The sequence below is a fragment of the Scyliorhinus torazame genome, chromosome 2 (assembly GCF_047496885.1).
Source record: "Scyliorhinus torazame isolate Kashiwa2021f chromosome 2, sScyTor2.1, whole genome shotgun sequence".
NCBI classification, from domain to species: domain Eukaryota; kingdom Metazoa; phylum Chordata; class Chondrichthyes; order Carcharhiniformes; family Scyliorhinidae; genus Scyliorhinus; species Scyliorhinus torazame.
In genome coordinates, this window is record NC_092708.1 from 82,545,345 (window position 1) to 82,565,804 (window position 20,460).

Below are 20,460 nucleotides of genomic sequence, written 5' to 3' on the forward strand. Positions count from 1 at the left end.
GGTCTTGAACACCCCTGGAAAGCTGGTTCACTTTCCCAGCCCTCTGCTCCATATTTCCCGTTTCGTCCCTAACTCCCCCGATCTCTCTCGCCGCCATCCTCTTCCGAAGTTGGTGGGCCAACTACCGGCTCGCCTTTTCCCCATACTCATATTGCATCCCCTGTGCCTTCCTCCACTGTGCCTCTGCCTTTCCCGTGGTCAGCAGGTCAAACTCCGTCTGTAGTCTTCGTCTTTCTCTGTATAGCCCTTCGTCTGGGGACTCCGCATATTTTTTATCCACCCTCAAAATTTCCCCCACTAATCTCTCTCTTTCTTTGCCCTCTTGTTTCCCCTTGTGGGCTCTGATGGAGATCAGCTCTCCTCTAACCACCGCCTTCAGCGCTTCCCATACTACCCCCACCTGAACCTCCCCATCGTCGTTGACCTCCAAGTATCGCTCAATACACCCCCTCACCCTTCCGCAGACCCCCTCGTCCGCCAGTAGTCCCATATCTAGTCGCCAGAGTGGGCTCTGCTCCCCTTCCTCTCCTAGTTCCAATTCCACCCAATGCGAGGCGTGGTTTGAAATGGCTATGGCCGAGTACTCCGTTCCTGCCACTTTCGGGATCAGTGCCCTTCCCAAAACGAAAAAGTCTATCCGGGAGTATACCTTATGGACGTGGGAGAAGAAAGAGAACTCTTTCGCCATCGGCCTGGCGAATCTCCACGGATACACTCCCCCCATTTGTTCCATAAATCCCTTCAGCACCTTGGCCGCTCAGATACAATACTCTATAGGTAACCCTTAATAACTTTCCTCGGGCGAAGTATGCTATAGGCTCAGTCCAATTCAGGCAGGGATGTGAATCCACCCTCATCCACCATTTTGCAGAACATGCCCAAGAGGTATTCAGTGGCGCAGGGCTCTCAACCCTTCCGCAACCCTACAATATGGATATTTTTTCTTCTGGACCTGTTTTCTAGGTCATTCGTCTTGGCTCTCAGTGATCTATTAGTTGAAAATGAAATGAAAATGAAAATCGCTTATTGTCACAAGTAGGCTTCAATGAAGTTACTGTGAAAAGCCCCTAGTCGCCACATTCCGGCGCCTGTTCGGGGAGGCTGGTACGGGAATCGAACCGTGCTGCTGACCTGCCTTGGTCTGCTTTAAAAGCCAGCGATTTTGCCCAGTGTGCTAAACCAGCCCCTGCGCCGGAGTGTGGCGACTCGGGGATTTTCACAGTAACTTGATTGCAGTGTTAATGAAAGCCTACTTGTGACATTAATAAAATTATTATTATATTTTTCCCCAGAGCCGCTCGAATGGTGGCCAAGGCCTCTTCAACAGATTTCTTGAGGTCTCCCGACATAATTCGTCGGTGCTTTTCAAATTCTTTTGCCAAGGTATTATAAAGAATCTCTGCCGTTAGTGTAGTGGACAGAGAACCAGAAACGCGACACTGCCATTTTACTTGCCGTTGAGCTTCGAGAGTTTCTGCTCCCAGTTTCCTTTTTCCCTGACTTTTTTTGGCATTTCAGTCATAAAAGACGTCTATTCTGATAACTATATGGCTTTCCGAAGAATAAATGGGGCAAGAAAAGGGGCAAAAGGCACAGTACTCCAGCAGGAGCCATCTCGTGTGCGTCATCCCCCTATATTAGCACATTCCTCCTCACCTCCATTCCAATAGGACACCTCTTATTTTGAAACTGTTGTCTAGTTCTAGATTCTTCCAAGAGGGGAAATATTTCCTGCTGAGTTTATCCAGAATTTTCAGTTTTTATTTCAGATTTCCAGCATTTGCATTATTTTGATTTTATTTCATTACTACAGTTGGTGCTTGGTGGCCTTGGTCTGTTGTTCCCCCGATATATTTTAGATTGCAATAGGCACAGTAATTTAGCATTGAGAAATTGGAAGCACAAGTGATTATCACTGTGGCTTCACAGCGCCAGGGTCCCAGGTTCGATTCCCCGCTGGGTCACTGTCTGTGCGGAGTTTGCACGTTCTCCCCGTGTCCGCGTGGGTTTCCTCCGGGTGCTCCGGTTTCCTCCCACAGTCCAAAGACGTGCAGGTTAGGTGGATTGGCCATGCTAAATTACCCGTAGTGTCCATAAAGGTTGGGAGGGGTTATTGGGTTGCGGGGATAAGGTGGAAGTGAGGGATTAATGTGGGTCGGTGCAGACTCGATGGGCCGAATGGCCTCCTTCTGCACTGTATGTTCTATGTAATTCTATGTAATTCTATGTAATATTAGACCACTGGAAGCCAATTATAGAGTAGTTATAATGGGGGGGGGGGGCTTTAGTTATCCATATATAGACTGGGGCAGACAGTGACCTCGTGGTAATGGCACTGGACTAATAATCCAGATGTCCAGGCTATTGCTCTGGGGTTACTGGTGGCAGCTGATGGAATTTAAAAATTCAATGAATAACTCTGGAATTAAGAACTGGTCTCAGTCACGGTGACCATGAAACCATTGACGATGTTGTAAAAACCCATCTGGTCCACTAATGTCCTTTTGGAAAGGAAATCTGCCATCCTTGCCTGGTTTGGCCTGCATGTGACTCCAGACCCATAGCAATGTGATTGCCTCTTAACTGCCTTCTGAAATGGCCCAGCAAACCACTCAGTTCAAGGGTAATTAGGAATAGGCAGCAAATGCTGCCCTTGCCAGTGATGCCCACATCCATGAAAAAGAAAGTAGTTATGGAGCGAACACTAAGAGAAAAATATAAGAGAGAGAGAGAACATAAGAAATATGAGCAAGAGTAGACCATTTGATCCATTGAGCCATTCAGCAACATCATGGATGATCTGAATATGGCCTTAACTCCACAAACTTCACTCCCATAACTCCTGACCCCTTGTCAGTCAAATACCTGATCAAAACATCTGTCCAACTCGGCCTTGGATATAGTCAATGACCCATCCTCTGCTGCTCTCTGTGCAAGAGAATTCCAAGGATTAACGACCCTCTGAGAGACAAAATTCCTCCTCACCTCCATTCCAATAGGACACCTCTTATTTTGAAACTGTTGTCTAGTTCTAGATTCTTCCAAGAGGGGAAATATTTCCTGCTGAGTTTATCCAGAATTTTCAGTTTTTATTTCAGATTTCCAGCATTTGCATTATTTTGATTTTATTTCATTACTACAGTTGGTGCTTGGTGGCCTTGGTCTGTTGTTCCCCCGATATATTTTAGATTGCAATAGGCACAGTAATTTAGCATTGAGAAATTGGAAAAATTCATCTACCTATATATTTGCATTTAAAGTTTTTTTGTTTTACAGTAATAACTTTGTTCCAATTATGGATGTTACTGAAGGACATTAACTCATTTAATTAGCCAGAAATAAAACACGTTATATTGGAAGCAAGATGTGCAGGACTAGAGCCTGAGCGAAACAGGATGTGGGTGGGAGGATTTGGAAATACTCTGGAACCTCAAACCCTTATGAATAGTTGTCAGCTCCCTGACTCTGCTTCAGGAATTTCTTTCTCAGGACCAGGCTCAAGTTAATGCGCAAAATATTTGTTGAGTGGATTTGGGTTCCGACGGGGGGAGGGAGCGGTCGCGTGTGTGTGGTGGTATGTATTAGTGGTAATATGGTACCTGTGAAGCCGAGAGGCTATTGGCTGACAGGTCCCGGGCCCTTGTTTGATCTGCCGACTTCTGGCTCCGCCCTGAAGGCGAAGTATAAGAGCTCGAGTTCTCCCCGCAGCCTCATTCTGTTACTGAGCTGCTGGGGAACAAGTCTCGCTTAATAAAGCCTAGATAGACTTCATCGCTTCTCGTCTCGCGTAAGTCATTGTGCGCTACAATTTATTAAGCGAGCTTAAAAGACTATGGAGCTCCGGATCGCCCCGGAGTGCCTGCGGATCAGCCCCCATGCAGCAAACCCGGCGGCCGTGTTCAAACACTGGCTAGCATGCTTCGAAGGCTACCTTCGAACGGCCCCCGGCCGGATCACGGAAGAGCAGAAAATGCAGGTCCTGCATTCGAGGGTAAGCCCGGAGATTTACTTGCTTATAGAAGACGCGGAGGATTTCCCGACGGCGCTCGCGTTGCTGAAGGGCATCTACATTTGGCCCGTAAACCAGGTCTACGCACGCCACCAACTCGCGACGAGACGGCAAATTCCCAGAGAATCGCTCGACGAATTCTACGGCGCGCTGCTGATTTTGGGACGAAACTGCAACTGCCCGCCGATGAACACGATCGAGCACACGGACCTGCTAATCAGAGTTGCATTCGTGGCAGGTATGAACTCTCCCCAAATTTGTCAGAGACTTTTAGAAAGAGAGTCACTAGGACTCTCAGAGGCACGGGCCCTTGCGGCCTCCCTTGATGTGGCCTCCCAAAACACCCGCGCCTACGGCCCCGACCGCGCGGCAGCCCCTTGGACTCCGTGGACCCCCGTCGCGACCGACTCCCCTGCACCCCCCACTCCCCCGCAGGCTTGCGCGGTTAGAGCGCCAGACCATCCCAGGGGGGCCCGCTGCTACTTTTGCGGGCAGGCGAAACACCCCCGGCAGCACTGCCCGGCCCGCGCAGCTACTTGTAAAAGGTGCGGCAAAAAGGGCCATTACGCGGCAGTGTGCCGGTCCCGGGGGGCCGCCGCAATCCCTGGAGAAGAACGAGGACAACACATCCCAAACACCCCCCAGCGTCCCATGTGCGACCCGCAGGCGCCGCCATTTTGGGTCCCGGACACCACGAGGGGAGGATGGGCGCCGCCATCTTGTGACCCACCAGCCACGTGCGATTCATGGGGTGGCCATTTTGTCCACCCCCGACCACGTGCGATTCATGGGGCGGCCATTTTGTCCACCCCCGACCACGTGCGATTCATGGACGCCGCCATCTTGGTTGACAACAAAGGACCCCAGCATAGATGACTCCACGGGGTCCGAAGAAAACGCCGCTACACTACTGCCACGACTGGCTTCGGTGACACTGGATCAATCGCGGCCCCGGACGCTCCAAACGACGACAACAACGGTGCTGGTCAACGGATACGAGACGCCATGCTTGATCGACTCCGGGAGCACGGAAAGTTTTATTCACCCAGATACGGTAAGACGCTGTTTTCTGTCCATCCATCCAAGCACGCAAAAGATTTCCCTAGCTGCAGGCTCCCACTCAGTGGAGATCAAAGGGTTCTGCATCGCGAACCTAACGGTGCAAGGGAGGGAGTTTAAGAACTACAGGCTCTACGTCCTTCCCCAACTCTGCGCGCCCACATTACTGGGATTAGACTTCCAGTGTAACCTCCAGAGCCTAACATTCCAATTCGGCGGCCCAATGCCCCCACTCACTATCTGCGGCCTCGCAACCCTCAAGGTTGAATCACCGTCCTTGTTTGCAAACCTCACCCCGGATTGCAAACCCGTCGCCACTAGGAGCAGACGGTACAGCGCCCAGGACCGGATGTTTATCCGGTCTGAAGTCCAGCGGTTGCTGAAGGAAGGCATAATCCAGGCCAGCAATAGTCCCTGGAGAGCCCAGGTGGTAGTCGTGAAGACCGGGGAGAAGCAAAGGATGGTCGTAGACTATAGTCAGACCATCAACAGGTACACGCAGCTAGATGCGTACCCTCTCCCCCGCATATCCGACATGGTCAATCGGATTGCCCAGTACAAGGTCTTTTCCACCGTGGACCTCAAGTCCGCATACCACCAGCTCCCCATCCGCCCAGGTGACCGCAAGTACACTGCCTTCGAGGCAGACGGGCGGCTATACCATTTCCTAAGGGTCCCATTTGGCGTCACGAACGGGGTCTCGGTCTTTCAACGGGAGATGGACCGAATGGTTGACCAGCACGGGTTGCAGGCCACGTTCCCGTATCTCGACAACGTAACCATCTGCGGCCACGATCAGCAGGACCACGACGCCAACCTCCAAAAGTTTCTCCAGACCGCGAACACCCTGAACCTCACAAAACGAGGAAAAATGCGTTTTTAGCACAAACCGTTTGGCCATCCTGGGATACGTAGTGCACAATGGAGTGATAGGCCCCGACCCCGAACGCATGCGCCACCTTATGGAATTTCCCCTCCCCCACTGCTCCAAAGCCCTGAAACGTTGCCTGGGCTTCTTTTCATATTACGCCCAGTGGGTCCCCCAGTATGCAGACAAGGCCCGCCCCCTAATACAAACCACGACCTTCCCCCTGTTGACAGAGGCCCGCCAGGCCTTCAGCCGCATCAAAGCGGATATCGCAAAGGCCACGATGCGCGCCATCGACGAGTCCCTCCCCTTCCAGGTCGAGAGCGACGCATCCGATGTAGCTATAGCGGCCACCCTTAACCAAGCGGGCAGACCCGTGGCCTTCTTCTCCCGAACCCTCCACGCCTCAGAAATCCGCCACTCCTCAGTGGAAAAGGAAGCCCAAGCCATAGTGGAAGCTGTGCGACTTTGGAGGCATTACCTGGCCGGCAGGAGATTCACTGTCCTCACCGACCAACGGTCGGTAGCCTTTATGTTCGATAATGCACAGCGGGGCAAAATTAAGAATGACAAGATCTTAAGTAGGAGGATCGAGCTCTCCACCTATAACTATGAGATCTTGTATCGTCCCGGAAAGCTGAACGAGCCGTCCGATGCCCTATCCCGCGGCACATGTGCCAACGCACAAATAGACCGCCTCCAAGCCCTCCACGAGGACCTCTGCCACCCGGGGGTCACTCGATTCTACCATTTCGTAAAGTCCCGCAACCTCCCCTACACTGTTGAGGAGGTCCGTACAGTCACCAGGAACTGCCACATCTGCGCAGAGTGCAAACCGCACTTTTTCAGTCCGGATAGAGCGCACCAGATCAAGGCTTCCCGCCCCTTTGAACGCCTCAGTTTGGATTTCAAAGGGTCCCTCCCCTCCACCGACCGCAACGCATACTTCCTAAACGTGGTGGACGAGTACTCCCGTTTCCCCTTTGCCATTCCCTGCCCCGACATGACAGCGGCCACGGTCATTAAAGCCCTGGGCACCATCTTTACACTGTTCGGCTTCCCCGCATACATCCATAGCGACAGGGGGTCCTCCTTCATGAGTGACGAGCTGCGTCAGTTCCTGCTCAGCAAGGGCATTGCCTCGAGCAGGACGACCAGCTACAACCCCCGGGGGAACGGGCAGGTAGAGAGGGAGAACGGCACGGTCTGGAAGACCGTCCTACGGTCCAGAGATCTCCCAGTTTCCCGGTGGCAGGAAGTCCTCCCGGATGCTCTCCACTCCATCCGGTCGCTGCTGTGTACCACCACTAACCAAACGCCACACGAGCGCCTCCTTGTCTTCCCTAGGAAGTCCTCCTCCGGAACGTCGCTGCCAACCTGGCTGGCAGCCCCAGGACCCATCTTGCTCCGGAAACATGTGCGGGCGCACAAATCGGACCCGTTGGTCGAGAGGGTTCACCTTCTCCACGCGAACCCGCAGTACCCGTACCCCGACGGCCGACAGGACACGGTCTCCCTGCGGGACCTGGCGCCCGCCGGCAACACACACACACCCCCAACACCGATCACCCCCTCCCTGCCACCGGCGCACCCCACGACCGCCCCCTTCCCGGGGGGATCGGTCCTCCTCCCGTGCCCGCCCAGGAGTAAAACAGGAACAAACAGCGCAACGCTCCCGCAGACGACAGCGCCCGAGCCAGCACCTGCACCACCACCGGGGCTGAGGCGATCGATGAGGAAGACCAGACCGCCCGCTCGACTCGTGGAATCCGCGTGACACCAGGAAAGCAAGAATTTTGTTGTAAAATAATTTTTTTTCCCTTATTGTAAATAGTTCTGACAAACTTGTACATAGCTAAATGTTGGGCTAAATATGTATAGCCACAGTTCGAAATTTGTTCCACGGCCAGCCTTGTAAACCCCTACCACCATGCGAACCACCACCCCGCCGGGTTCCTTTTTAACAAGGAGTGAATGTGGGGGTATGTATTAGGGGTAATATGGTACCTGTGAAGCCGAGAGGCTATTGGCTGACAGGCCCCGGGTCCTGGTTGGATCTGCCGACTTCTGGCTCCGCCATGAAGGCGGAGTATAAGAGCTCGAGTTCTCCCCGCAGCCTCATTCTGTTACTGAGCTGCTGGGGAACAAGTCTCGCTTAATAAAGCCTAGATAGACTTCATCGCTTCTCGTCTCGCGTAAGTCAGTGTGGAAATGAAATGAAATGAAAATCGCTTATTGTCACAAGTAGGCTTCAAATGAAGTTACTGTGTAAAGCCCCTAGTCACCACATTCCGGCGCCTGTTCGAGGAGGATGTTACAGGAATTGAACCGTGCTGCTGGCCTGCCTTGGTCTGCTTTCAAAGCCAGCAATTTAGCCCAGTGCTAAACAGCTCCTGCTCGGGATCACAGTTTTGTTCCGTTCTTTGTTGGGAACTTGCGCACAAAACACACAAATTTGTCTGTTTGCCCCCCCCCCCTCAGCAAGAGGGCGTGGAAGAGGTGTCAAGCAAGACACCAAAGGAAGGAAAAAGAAACACTTTAAAGTTGGAGACATGGACACTCGGGAGCGGACGATGGCACGAAAGGTGGCTCCCGTCCTGTCTGGAAACTCTTGACCTGGTGAAGGGGAAGGGAACCAAACCAAATCAGACAAAGAAACGCAACTCTGAGGCAGACCAGACCTGGCGAATTAGAACAGCGGGGAAAGGGAGAGCAGCTTCTGGGTGAGGAACAGCGTAGAGAGAGGCAGACCCAGCGAGTTAGAACAGCGGGGGAAGGGAGATCAACTTCAGGGTGAGGAACAGCGTAGAGAGAGGCAGACCCAGCGAGTTAGAACAGCGGGGCAAGGGAGAGCAGCTTCTGGGTGAGGAACAGCGTGGAGAGAGACAGACCCGGCGAGTTAGAACAGCGGGGGAAGGGAGATCAACTTCAGGGTGAGGAACAGTGTAGAGAGAGGCAGACCCAGCGAGTTAGAACAGCGGGGCAAGGGAGAGCAGCTTCTGGGTGAGGAACAGCGTGGAAAGAGACAGACCCGGTGAGTTAGAACAGCGGGGAAAGGGAGAGCAACTTCAGGGTGAGGAACAGCGTAGAGAGAGGCAGACCCAGCGAGTTAGAACAGTGGGGCAAGGGAGAGCAGCTTCTGGGTGAGGAACAGCGTGGAAAGAGACAGACCCGGCGAGTTAGAACAGCGGGGGAAGGGAGAACAGCTTCTGGGTGAGGAACAGCATGGGCCTAAAAAGCCCACCAAACCCAGCCAAAGGCGAAAGGCACACACGATGATTATGGCTGGAAAAAATAACAAATCGAAGGGACGACAAGTTGCAAGGAACAGCAGCACCGAGGGAAAAGCACAGGAGCGGCAGGCACGCAGGCAGGTGGCCCCAGGAGACGGGACGGAGGTTCAGGCGAACCTGGAAGGGGAAAAGCTGGCGATCCAAACAGCGGAGCAGGAACAGGACGTGGCAAACATCATCCCCCCACACAGGGGGAAAAGTGGATTTCGTGTTATTCACCCTGTGGTAACACAGACTGCAACTGGATGCAGTTGTACTGGAAAGTAGACACCAAACTTAGACGTTAGTTCAATATGTTTCATTGAACTTCTGGAGCAGTGCACACAGCATGCTCTGGATTGACACTCTATTAATCTAAGTGTGCTAACTATAACTAACAAGAACAGACTAGCTCTGAACCACGTGTAGAAGGTGCTAACTGATATATACACCCTGACTGTCACTACAGTTGTCACCAGTGGAAAGAGGTGGAGTGCTGATGCCTCATGTGTTTTATAGTGGGAAACCCCCCTCTGTCTTCTCAAGAGTATTGAAAGTCAAAGAGATCAGTCAAGAATATTGAAAGTCAAAGAGATCTAGGAGTACAGGTCCACAGGTCACTGAAAGGGGCAACACAGGTGGAGAAGGTAGTCAAGAAGGCATACGGCATGCTTGCCTTCATTGGCCGGGGCATTGAGTATAAGAATTGGCAAGTCATATTGCAGCTGTATAGAACCTTAGTTAGGCCACACTTGGGAGTATAGTGTTCAATTCTGGTCGCCACACTACCAGAAGGATGTGGAGGCTTTAGAGAGGGTGCAGAAGAGATTTACCAGAATGTTGCCTGGTATGGAGGGCATTAGCTATGAGGAGCGGTTGAATAAACTCGGTTTGTTCTCACTGGAACGAAGGAGGTTGAGGGGCGACCTGATAGAGGTCTACAAAATTATGAGGGGCATAGACAGAGTGGATAGTCAGAGGCTTCCCCGGGGTAGAGGGGTCAATTACTAGGGGGCATAGGTTTAAGGTGAGACGGGCAAGGTTTAGAGTAGATGTACGAGGCAAGTTTTTTACGCAGAGGGTAGTGGGTGCCTTGAACTCGCTACCGGAGGAGGTGGTGGAAGCAGGGACGATAGTGACATTTAAGGGGCATCTTGACAAACACATGAATAGGATGGGAATAGAGGGATACGGACCCAGGAAGTGTAGAAGATTGTAGTTTAGTTGGGCAGCATGGTCGGCACGGGCTTGGAGGGCCGAAGGGCCTGTTCCTGTGCTGTACATTTCTTTGTTCTTTGTTTGTTCTTTGTCTGGTGATTTGTTATGTTCTGTCCTGTGTGTTGATTAGCTGTACTGGGTGTCTGTCACTGCCTGTCTGTATCTCATTATGTGCTTGAGTGCATATCATGACAACCCCCCCTTTAAAAAAAAATATTGTCGGTTGCTTAGAGCATATGCGACAGTATATACAGATATAACTATTTACAGTAAATGGCGAGTGAATAAATATGTACATGGAAGGTGGAAGGTGTCTAGTGTGCAGATACAGAACAATATGTACAAGATAAATGTCTACAAGTCCAATCTTTGGGGCTGGCTTCAGATCCTTGTCGACCGCCTGAGAGGTGGAGGTGGGGACGATGGCGCCTTGACAGGCGGGATGGCAGCCAGACTGGTAGCCTTGTGGCGCGAGGTGTCCGGAGGAGGCATAAAAACATCTGGAAAGGGGAGATTTGGTGGTGGGCTGACAAGTTTGCCCTTCTGTTGCGCCTGACAATGGAGCCATCAGCCATACGAACCACAAACGACCTGGGAACAGCCTGTCGAGCAACAACAGCTGGGGCTGACCAGCCTCCATCAGGGAGCTTGATGCGAACAGCATCTTCCGGCGATAGCACAGGCAAATTGGTAGCATGAGCATCGTACATCAGCTTTTGCCGGTTCCTGAGTTGCTGCACCTTTTGCAGCACTGGGAGGTGATCCAGGTCTGGTAAGTGTATGGCCGGAACAGTCGTCGGCAGGTCTCTATTCCTAAAGAGTTGTGCCGGCGACATACCGGTGGACAGAGGGATTGCACTGTACGCCAGCGGCGGAAGGTTGAAGTCAAAAGCAGAGTCCGCAGCCTTGCAGAGCAGTTGCTTCACGATATGGACCCCTTTCTCAACCTTCCCGTTAGACTGCGGGTAGTGTGGGCTTGAGGTAATGTGTTTGAATTGGTACAGCTTGGTGAAATTGGACCACTCTTGGCTGTGGAAGCAGGGACCATTGTCACTCATGACAGTGAGCGGAATACCATGCCTGGCAAATGTCTCCTTGCAGGCCTTGATGACTGTCCTTGATGTGAGGTCTGACAGCTTCACAACTTCCGGGTAATTTGAGAAGTAATCTATGATAAGCACATAGTCACGCCCATTGGCATGAAAAAGGTCGATTCCCACCTTGGACCACGGAGAGGTCACGATCTCGTGTTGCTGGAGTGTTTCTTTGGCCTGAGCAGGCTGGAAACACTGGCAGGTCGCACAATTGAGGACCATGTTGGATATGTCCTGGTTGATTCCTGGCCAATAGACTGCCTCGGACTCCGGGCCCTGTGCCTATATTTTTCGACACCGAGGTGTCCCTCGTGGATTTGTTTGAGCACTAAGCTCTGCAGACTGTGAGGAATAACGATACGATCTAGCTTGAGGAGGATCCCCTTGACGACTGTCAGGTCGTCCTTGACATTAAAGAACTGAGGGCATTGCCCTTTCTGCCAACCATTTGCAAGGTGATGCATTACACGCTGCAGAATAGGGTCCTCGGCAGTCTCTTCTCGAATGTTGATCACTCTTTAATCTGAGGCCAGAAGGTTGCACCTGTGCCTCAATTTGGCAGATGAAGTCTACCTGTTCACAGGGCGAGGTGATGGAGCGTGACAGGGCATCCGCAATTATTAACCCCTTGCGTGGTGTGTATACTAACTCAAAATCGTACCTGCGGAGTCAATGGAGAATGCGCTGAAGCCTGGGCGTCATGTCTTTCAAGTCCTTATGAATGATATGGACCAAGGGTCTGTGGTCAGTCTCCACTGTGAAGGTTGGGAGACCGTAGACGTAGTCATGGAACTTTCCAATGCCGGTTAAGAAGTCCAGGCACTCTTTTTCTATCTGGGCATACCTCTGTTCAGTAGGAGTCAGGGCCCTTGACGCATAAGCCACTGGAGCCCAGGACGAGGAGTCATCCTTCTGGAGGAGCACCGCACCGATGCCATCCTGGCTGGCGTCCGTGAAGATTTTTGTCTCCCTTTCCGGGTCAAAAAACGATAGTACCGGAGCAGTGGTGAGCTTTGCCTTTAACTCGAGCCACTCTGCTTGATGTGTGGGTAGCCACTGGAATGCAGTGGACTTCTTCACCAGATGCCTGAGAGCCGCGGTGTGTGATGCGAGGTTGGGAATGAACTTTCCCAAGACGTTTACCATACCGAGGAAGCGTAGTACTGCCTTTTTGTCTTCCGGGGTCTTCTCATGGTTTTGATAGTATCATAGAATTTACAGTGCAGAAGGAGGCCATTCGACCCATCGAGTCTGCACCGGCTCTTGGAAAGAGCACCCTACCCAAGGTCCACACCTCCACCCTATCCCCATAACCCAGTAACCCCACCCTACACTAAGGGCAATTTTGGACACTGGGCAATTTAGCATGGCCAATCCACCTAACCCGCACATCTTTGGACTGTGGGAGGAAACCGGAGCACCCGGAGGAAACCCACGCACACACGGGGAGGATGTGCAGACTCCGCACAGACAGTGACCCAAGCCGGAATCGAACCTGGGACCCTGGAGCTGTGAAGCATTTGTGCTATCCACAATGCTACCGTGCTGCCCGTCGATGGCCTTGACTTTGTCCGAATCTGGTTGCACACCCTGCTGGGATATCTGATCGCCCAAGAACTTGATGGATGACGTGCCAAAGGAGCATTTGGCCTTGTTCAACTTGAGGCCGTTTGCATGGATACATCGAAAGACTTGTTTGAGACGAGCAATATGTTCCTCAGGAGTCGTGGACCATATCATTACATCATCTACGTAGACACGCACCCCCTCAATGCCCCCCGTCATCTGCTGCATGATCCTGTGGAAGATTTCAGAGGCTGAAACAATGGCGAACGGCATCCGGTTATAACAGTACCTTCCAAAAGGTGTATTAAACGTGCAGAGCTTCCTGCTGGACTCGTCCAGTTGTATCTGCCAGAAACCACGCGATGCATCTAGCTTCGTGAAGAATTTGGTGTGTGCCATCTCACTGGTTAGTTCCTCCCGCTTCGGGATCGGGTAGTGTTCCCGCATTATGTTCCGGTTAAGATCTTTGGGATCTATGCATATGAGCAACTCTCCTGAGGGCTTTGTCACACAGACCATCAAGCTGACCCAGTCAGTCGGTTCCGTCACTTTAGAGATTATGCCCTGGTCTTGGAGCTCCTGCAGCTGCGCCTTTAAACGTTCCTTCAGAGGAGCCGGCACCCGGCTTGGTGCATGGATCACAGGTGTGGCATCAGGCCTGAGTAAGAACTTGTAGCAGTGCGGCAGTATACCCATTCCACTAAACACATCCGGGTATTGCGCCAGTATGTCATCAATGTCAGCCTGAAGATCCACATTGGCAGAGGACATGGCATGGACCCGCTGTACGAGATTGAGTAGCTTGCATGCATGGGCACCAAGCAGGGATGCCTTGTCAGGCTTGATGATTTCAAATCGCAGTGTGGCATTGATGGATTTGTTGGAGACATGAAGATGACAAGATCCTAATGCAGTTATGGCATTGCCATAATCAAGGAGCTGGCAGGCCGGCGGAAGAATTTTGGGTTGCTTTTTAATGTGGTCAAAATCTGCTTGAGAGATGAGATTGGCTGAAGCACCAGTGTCCAGCTTGAACTGGATGCTGCATTGGTTAACGTGTATGATAGCACGCCATTTGTCCGCAGAATCCACGTTGAGGATAGATAGGCATCTCGCTGAATATGAGGAGGCATATTCACATGTCGTGATGATGCCCACACGATATGGGGACTCCAGGCAGTCGTCCTCTGGATCCATAGTGCTACCAGGATCAGAATCCAGTAGCCCTTGCTGTACACATCCAACACGTTGGAAATGGGATCGCTGGCCCTTGACCGGTGGTGCAGACCTACATAAGGCTGCATAATGTCCACGCTTCCCACAATTTAAACATCGCCTGCCTCTTGCAGGGCATTGCCGCTTTAAGTGGCGGTGCCGCAGTTCGGGCACGTCATGACGTTGACGCGTTACGCTCCGTGCGTCGTCGCACATGCGCAGTGCGGGCAGCCGACGTTCGCACCTGCGCAGTTTGGTCTTCGGCCGCTTCATTCTCCCGTTCGTGGTGCGCATGCGTGGGACCCTGGGAAAAGGGCAGCACGGTAGCATGGTGGTTAGCACAATTGCTTCACAGCTCCAGGGTCCCAGGTTCGATTCCCGGCTTGGGTCACTGTCTGTGCGGAGTCTGCACGTTCTCCCCGTGTGTGCGTGGGTTTCCTCCGGGTGCTCCGGTTTCCTCCCACAGTCCAAAGATGTGCAGGTTAGGTGGATTCGCCATGCTAAATTGCCCTTAGTGTCTAAAATTGCCCTTAGAGTTGGGTGGGGATACTGGGTTATGGAGATAGGGTGGAGGTGTGGACCTTGGGTAGGGTGCTCTTTCCAAGAGTCGGTGCAGACTTGATGGGCCGAATGGCCTCCTTCTGCACTGTAAATTCTATGAAAAGCGTGCAAAATGGCCGCATTCATCGATACTGAGGCGCCGCATCCGGGTGATGGCCTGTACACTCTCTGCCTTGTGGGAGGCAAGTTGTTCATGTTCTGCCGGTTGAAGACTGGAGTACCGACTTCTCGCCTGTTCATGCACTTTACACGGCTCGATTGCGACTGGCAGGGTCATGTTTTTTATTTTAAGGAGCTGCTCCCGCAAAGCGTCGGAGTGGATCCCAAACACGATCTGATCCCTGATGATGGAATCAGCGGTGTCACCATTGTTGCAGGACTGCGCTAATATACGGAGATGAGTAAAAAGGATTGGAAAGGTTCATCTTTACCCTGAAGGCGTTGCTGGAAGACATAGCACTCAAAGCTCTCGTTCGTTTCAACTTCACAGTGACTGTCGAATTTAGCTAAAACGGTCTTGAATTTGGTCTTGTCCTCGCCATCGGCAAAAGTGAGCGAGTTGAAAATTTAACGGCTTGGTCCCCCGCAGTCGATAGGAGCAGCGCGATTTTTCTGGCATCGGACGCATCCTCGAGACCCGAGGCCTCAATGTAGAGTCTGAACTTCTGCTTGAAGACCTGCCAGTTGGCGCCGAGATTGCCGGAGATCCATAGCTGTGGCGGGGCCTGGATCTTCTCCATGCCGCTGGAAGGCACTTGCTGGTCGTCACTGAATCACTCATGGTAAATCACTTAGATAAAGTAGACTACTGGTACCATGCCGTGTTATTTACCCTGGGGTAACACGGACTGCAACTGGATGCAGTTGTACTGGAAAGTAGACACCAAACTTAGACGTTAGTTCAATACGTTTTATTGAACTTCTGGAGCAGTGCGCACAGCTTGCGCTGGGTTGACACTCTACTAATCTAAGCGTGCTTACTATAACTAACTAGACCAGACTAGCTCTGAGCCACGTGTAGAAGGTGCTAACTGATATAGACACCCTGACTGTCACTACAGTTGTCACCAGTGGAAAGAGGCGGAGTGCTTTTGCCTCATGTGTTTTATAGTGGGAAACCCCCCTCTAGTGTTCTGTCTGGTGATTGGTTGTGTTCTGTCCTGTGTATTGATTGGCTGAACTGGGTGTCTGTCACTGCCTGTCTGTATCTCATTATATGTATGAGTGCATATCATGACAGCGGAGAAGCGTGCTAAAAAGGGAGCTAAACACCATAAAGGAGGCGATCAGGACGGAGCTCCACATGATGATGAAGGAGGTGCTGTCGGAGACAACAGACAAAATTCAGCGGACCATCGAAGGCCTGGGAAGGAAGGTGGAGGCGCAGGAGAAAACAAATTGGCGTTGGAGAAGGCCAACTGATTATGGGGGGCGACTTTAACTACGTGCAGGACCCACTGACCGACCGATCAATCCTCAGAGCAGGGAAAAAGACTGGCCTGGCTAGGGAACTAGGAGCTTTCATGGAGCAGATGAGGGCAGTGGACTTTTCACAAGTGCACAAGGTGTACACCCACATCGACTTCTTTGCAGTGGGGAAATCGGTGCTTCCAGGGATCACGGGAACAGAATACTCAGCGATCGTTATCTCTGGCCATTCTCCACACTCTATGGATGTGAGGTTGGAGACAGGCCGTGCCCAGCGCCACATGTGGAGGCTGGACACGGACCTCCTGGCCGACAAGGCCTTCTGCCAAAAAACACCGCGGGCCATAGGTGACTAGATCAGTAACAACCAAAATGGGGGTCTCACCCTCCACGTTCTGGAAGGCTCTGAAGGCCGTGATTAGAGGAGAGATCATAGCCTACAAGGCAAACAGTGATAGGGAAGAGAGGGTGGCCATGCAATAACTGATGGACCCCATTCTGGAAGTCGACAGAAGATATTCCGAGGCCCTGACCGTAGAGATGCTGGCGGTGAGGAAAAAGCTGCAAATGGATCCACTGGGAAAGCAGTGTACCAACTCCGCCAGACCGGGGTACCTTCTACGAACACCGAGACAAGACTGGCCGCCTATTGGCTCACCAGCTGAGAAAGCAGGCAGCCACGAGGGAAATAGCGCAGGTAAAGGATAGCAGAGGCAGACTGGTAACAGAACCAAAGGAGGTCAACCGGGCATTCTACCAGGCTATGTACACCTCCGAGCCCCCCAATGGGGATGCGGGAATGAAACAGTTCCTAGACGGACTGGAACTACCAGTCATGGGGGAGGACAGACGGGGGTAGCTGGAAGCACGAATAGACCTGGGAGAAATCATAGAGCGCATCAGCTCCATGCTGGCGGGGAAGGCACCGGGACCCGACGGGTTCCCGGCAGACGTCGACATAAAATCTGCCTCAGTCCTGGCCCCACACCTAAGGGACATGTTCGCGGACTCACTGGCATGGGGCACCCTGCCCCCCACGCTAGAGAAGGCCACAATTTCACTGATACCCAAAAAACATAAAGACCTGACGGAATGCGGATCATACAGACCCATTTCACTGCTGAATGTAGACGTGAAAATACTCGCAAAGGTCCTGACCAAAAGCCTGGAGGGCTGTGTACCAGAGGTGGTCGCAGAGGACCAAATGAGCTTTGTGAAGGGTAGGCAGCTCACAATGAACATCAGGCGGCTGCTGAACGTAATAATGACCCCTCCCAGGGGGGAGATCACCAGAGGTGATCGTCTCCCTGGGCGCCGAAACGGCCTTCGACAGAGTTGAATGGAACTACTGCCTCGAGGTACTGGAACGGTTTGGGCCAGGAGTGGGGTTCACCACCTGGGTGAGGCTCCTTTACAACGCTCCCAAAGTGAGTGTCCGAATTAACACCACCAGCTCTGAATACTTCCAGCTACAGAGAGGAACAAGACAGGGCTGCCCCCTGTCCCCACTCTTGTTCGCGCTAGCGATCGAACCCCTGGCGATAGCCCTGCGGGGCGCGAAAAGCTGGAAGGAATCGGGAAAGGCGACAGAGAGCAGAGAGTTTCACTCTATGTAGATGACCTGCTCCTCTATGTCTCGAAGCCACAGGAGGGACTGAAGGCAATACTACAAATCCTGAAGGAGTTTGGAACCTTTTCGGGCTACAAACACCCTGGGCAAAAGGGAGGCATTCCCAGTGAACCCAAATGGGGGAGGGGTAGAGCTGGAGGGGCTCCTGTTTAAAACGGCCCAGAATATTTTCCTTTACCTGGGGATCCAGATCGCCAGAGACTGGACACAGATCCACAAGTGGAAACTGACCAGCCTGGTGGAGGAAGTAAGAAAACACCTTCAAAGGTGGGGCTCACTCCCACTCTCCCTGGCGGGGAGAGTGCAGACGCTCAAGCTGAACGTGCTGCCAAGGTTCCTCTTCCTGTTTCGATCCATTCCGATCTTCATCCCCAAGGCCTTTTTCCAAAATGTAGACAGTCTAATCATGGGGTTTGTGTGTGTGTGTATGGGGGGTAAGAACCCGAGAATTCCCAAACCGACACTGCAAAGAAGGAAAATCAAAGGGGGGGCGTGGCTTTACCAAACCTACAGTACTACCACTGGGCAGCAGCGTCACAAAGAGTGAGGGGCTGGGTACAAGAACCCAGCGCAGACTGGGTACAAATGGAGGAGGCCTCCTGTAATGGAACGATCCTCCGGACCCTGGCTACAGCAGCACTCCCATCCCCCTCAACAAGACACACAATGAGCCCAGTGGTAGCGGCCATGCTGAGAACGTGGACCCAGCTGAGACAACACTTCAGGATAACTAAAATGTCCCCCATGGCCCCCATCTGTGGCAATCACAGATTCGCCCCAGCCATGCTAGGTACCACCTTCAAAAGATGGAGGCGGGACGGGGGCACATTGACTGTCGGGGACGTCTACGTAGAGCACAGACTGGCGACACTGGACGAACTGACAAGGAAGTGGAAACTAGCAAAAGGACAGGAAATGAGACGCCTCCAAATGAAACACTTCCTCCGCAAAGAGACAGTAGGGTACCCCGGGGCCCCAGAAAACACACTAATAGAGTACCTGATAGGCTACGTGGGAAAATATACAGACAGTTACTGGACAGAGCCCGAACACCAATGGACGAGACCGGACAAAAAGTGGGAGGATGAACTGAGGATAGAGGTAGGATGGGGACTCTGGGGCGAAGCACTGAGCAGGGTGAGCTCCACCTCCTCCTGCGCAAGCCTAATGCAGCTCAATCTGGTGCACAGAGCGCACCTGACCAGAACCCAAATGAGCAGGTTCATCCCAGAGGTGGAGGATAAATGTGAACGGTGCCAGAGGGGCCCGGCAAATCACACCCACATGTTTTGGGCTTGTTCCAAACTTGCTGGGTTCTGGACAGCCTTCGAGGCAATGTCCAAGGTTGTGGGTGTGAGGGTGAAGCCATGCCCGATAGTGGCAATCTTTGGGGTATCGGAGCAGCCAGAACTACACATGGGGAATGGGGCCAACGCCCTAGCTTTCGCTTCCCTAATCGCACGCCGGAGAATCCTGCTCGGCTGGCGATCGGCAGCACCACCCAAAGCTGCAGACTAGCTCGCTGACCTTTCAGAATTTCTCCACCTGGAGAAGATTAAGTATGCCATCCGCGGGTCGGAAGAAGGCTTCATGGATACTTGGGGGCAGTTTCTCGGCCTGTTCCAAAACCTGAGTGAGGCCAGCAATGACGAGTAAGTTAACAATAAAAAACCAAGATAGATGAGGAACCAAAAGACTGCACTACCCAGAGGAGGCGGCGGGGAGATGGAAGGAAAGTGGGGAAACCACAAGAGAAAAGGATGGAGGGGAGGTAACCCCCCTCTTTTCCTGAAGATAAAAGCAAAATACAGCTGAAGCCGGGGGGTCAACGAGGAGTAGGGAGGAACTATAGACCGATCCAGAGGGTGGTGAATTGTGTATAGGGTCAATTAAACGAAAGACAAAATATACCTGTCTGGACAATAGAGTACATTAGCGCGGATAAGAAAAATGTGATGTGTATTTGTATATACAATTGTTTATAAATATGAGAAATCCCAAGAAAAAATGATTTAAAAAAATTAAAAAAAATATCTAGGGCTGGATTCTCCGATCGCTGACGCCAAAATTGCATTTGGCGATCGGCTGGAAAATCCATGTTTATGCCTGAACCGGGGGCGCCGCCGTTTATGCGATGCTCTGCCCCCTCAAAAACGGTGTACTCGGGGCGTACGTCGCACGCCGTATGGACGGCCACAGGACGTCACCTGAGGCCCTCCCCCGATGCTTTGTCCACGATGGGCCGAGTCCCCGATGGCATCGCTCAAGTGTGCTCACACAGTTCGGGGACCTCGCGTGGCGGCTGCGGACTGTGGCCAGCACCACCACAGTCGGAGGGGGGGGGAGCCGTTCCACTGGTAGGGGGGACTTCGGCGGGGACTGGTGGGACTGATGGCAGATGGTCCGGGGGTGGCGAGGCTGGTTACAGAGGCAGTATTTGGTAGGCGTGGCTGCCGTCATGTGCATGCGTGGCCACGGACCCGGCCATTCTGCAGCCTTGTCCGCAGATAAAGCCAGGTGCTGCGCGGTTGCTAGCCCCC

The 20,460-nt window shown here is 52.4% G+C and overlaps 1 protein-coding gene across 2 annotated transcripts in view; it reads left to right on the forward strand.

The window, feature by feature from the left end:
- Nucleotides 1-20,460, forward strand: part of lmln (leishmanolysin-like (metallopeptidase M8 family)) — a 166,089-nt gene that overhangs the window by 13,456 nt on the left and 132,173 nt on the right. The gene's annotated exons all lie outside the window — the stretch shown is intronic.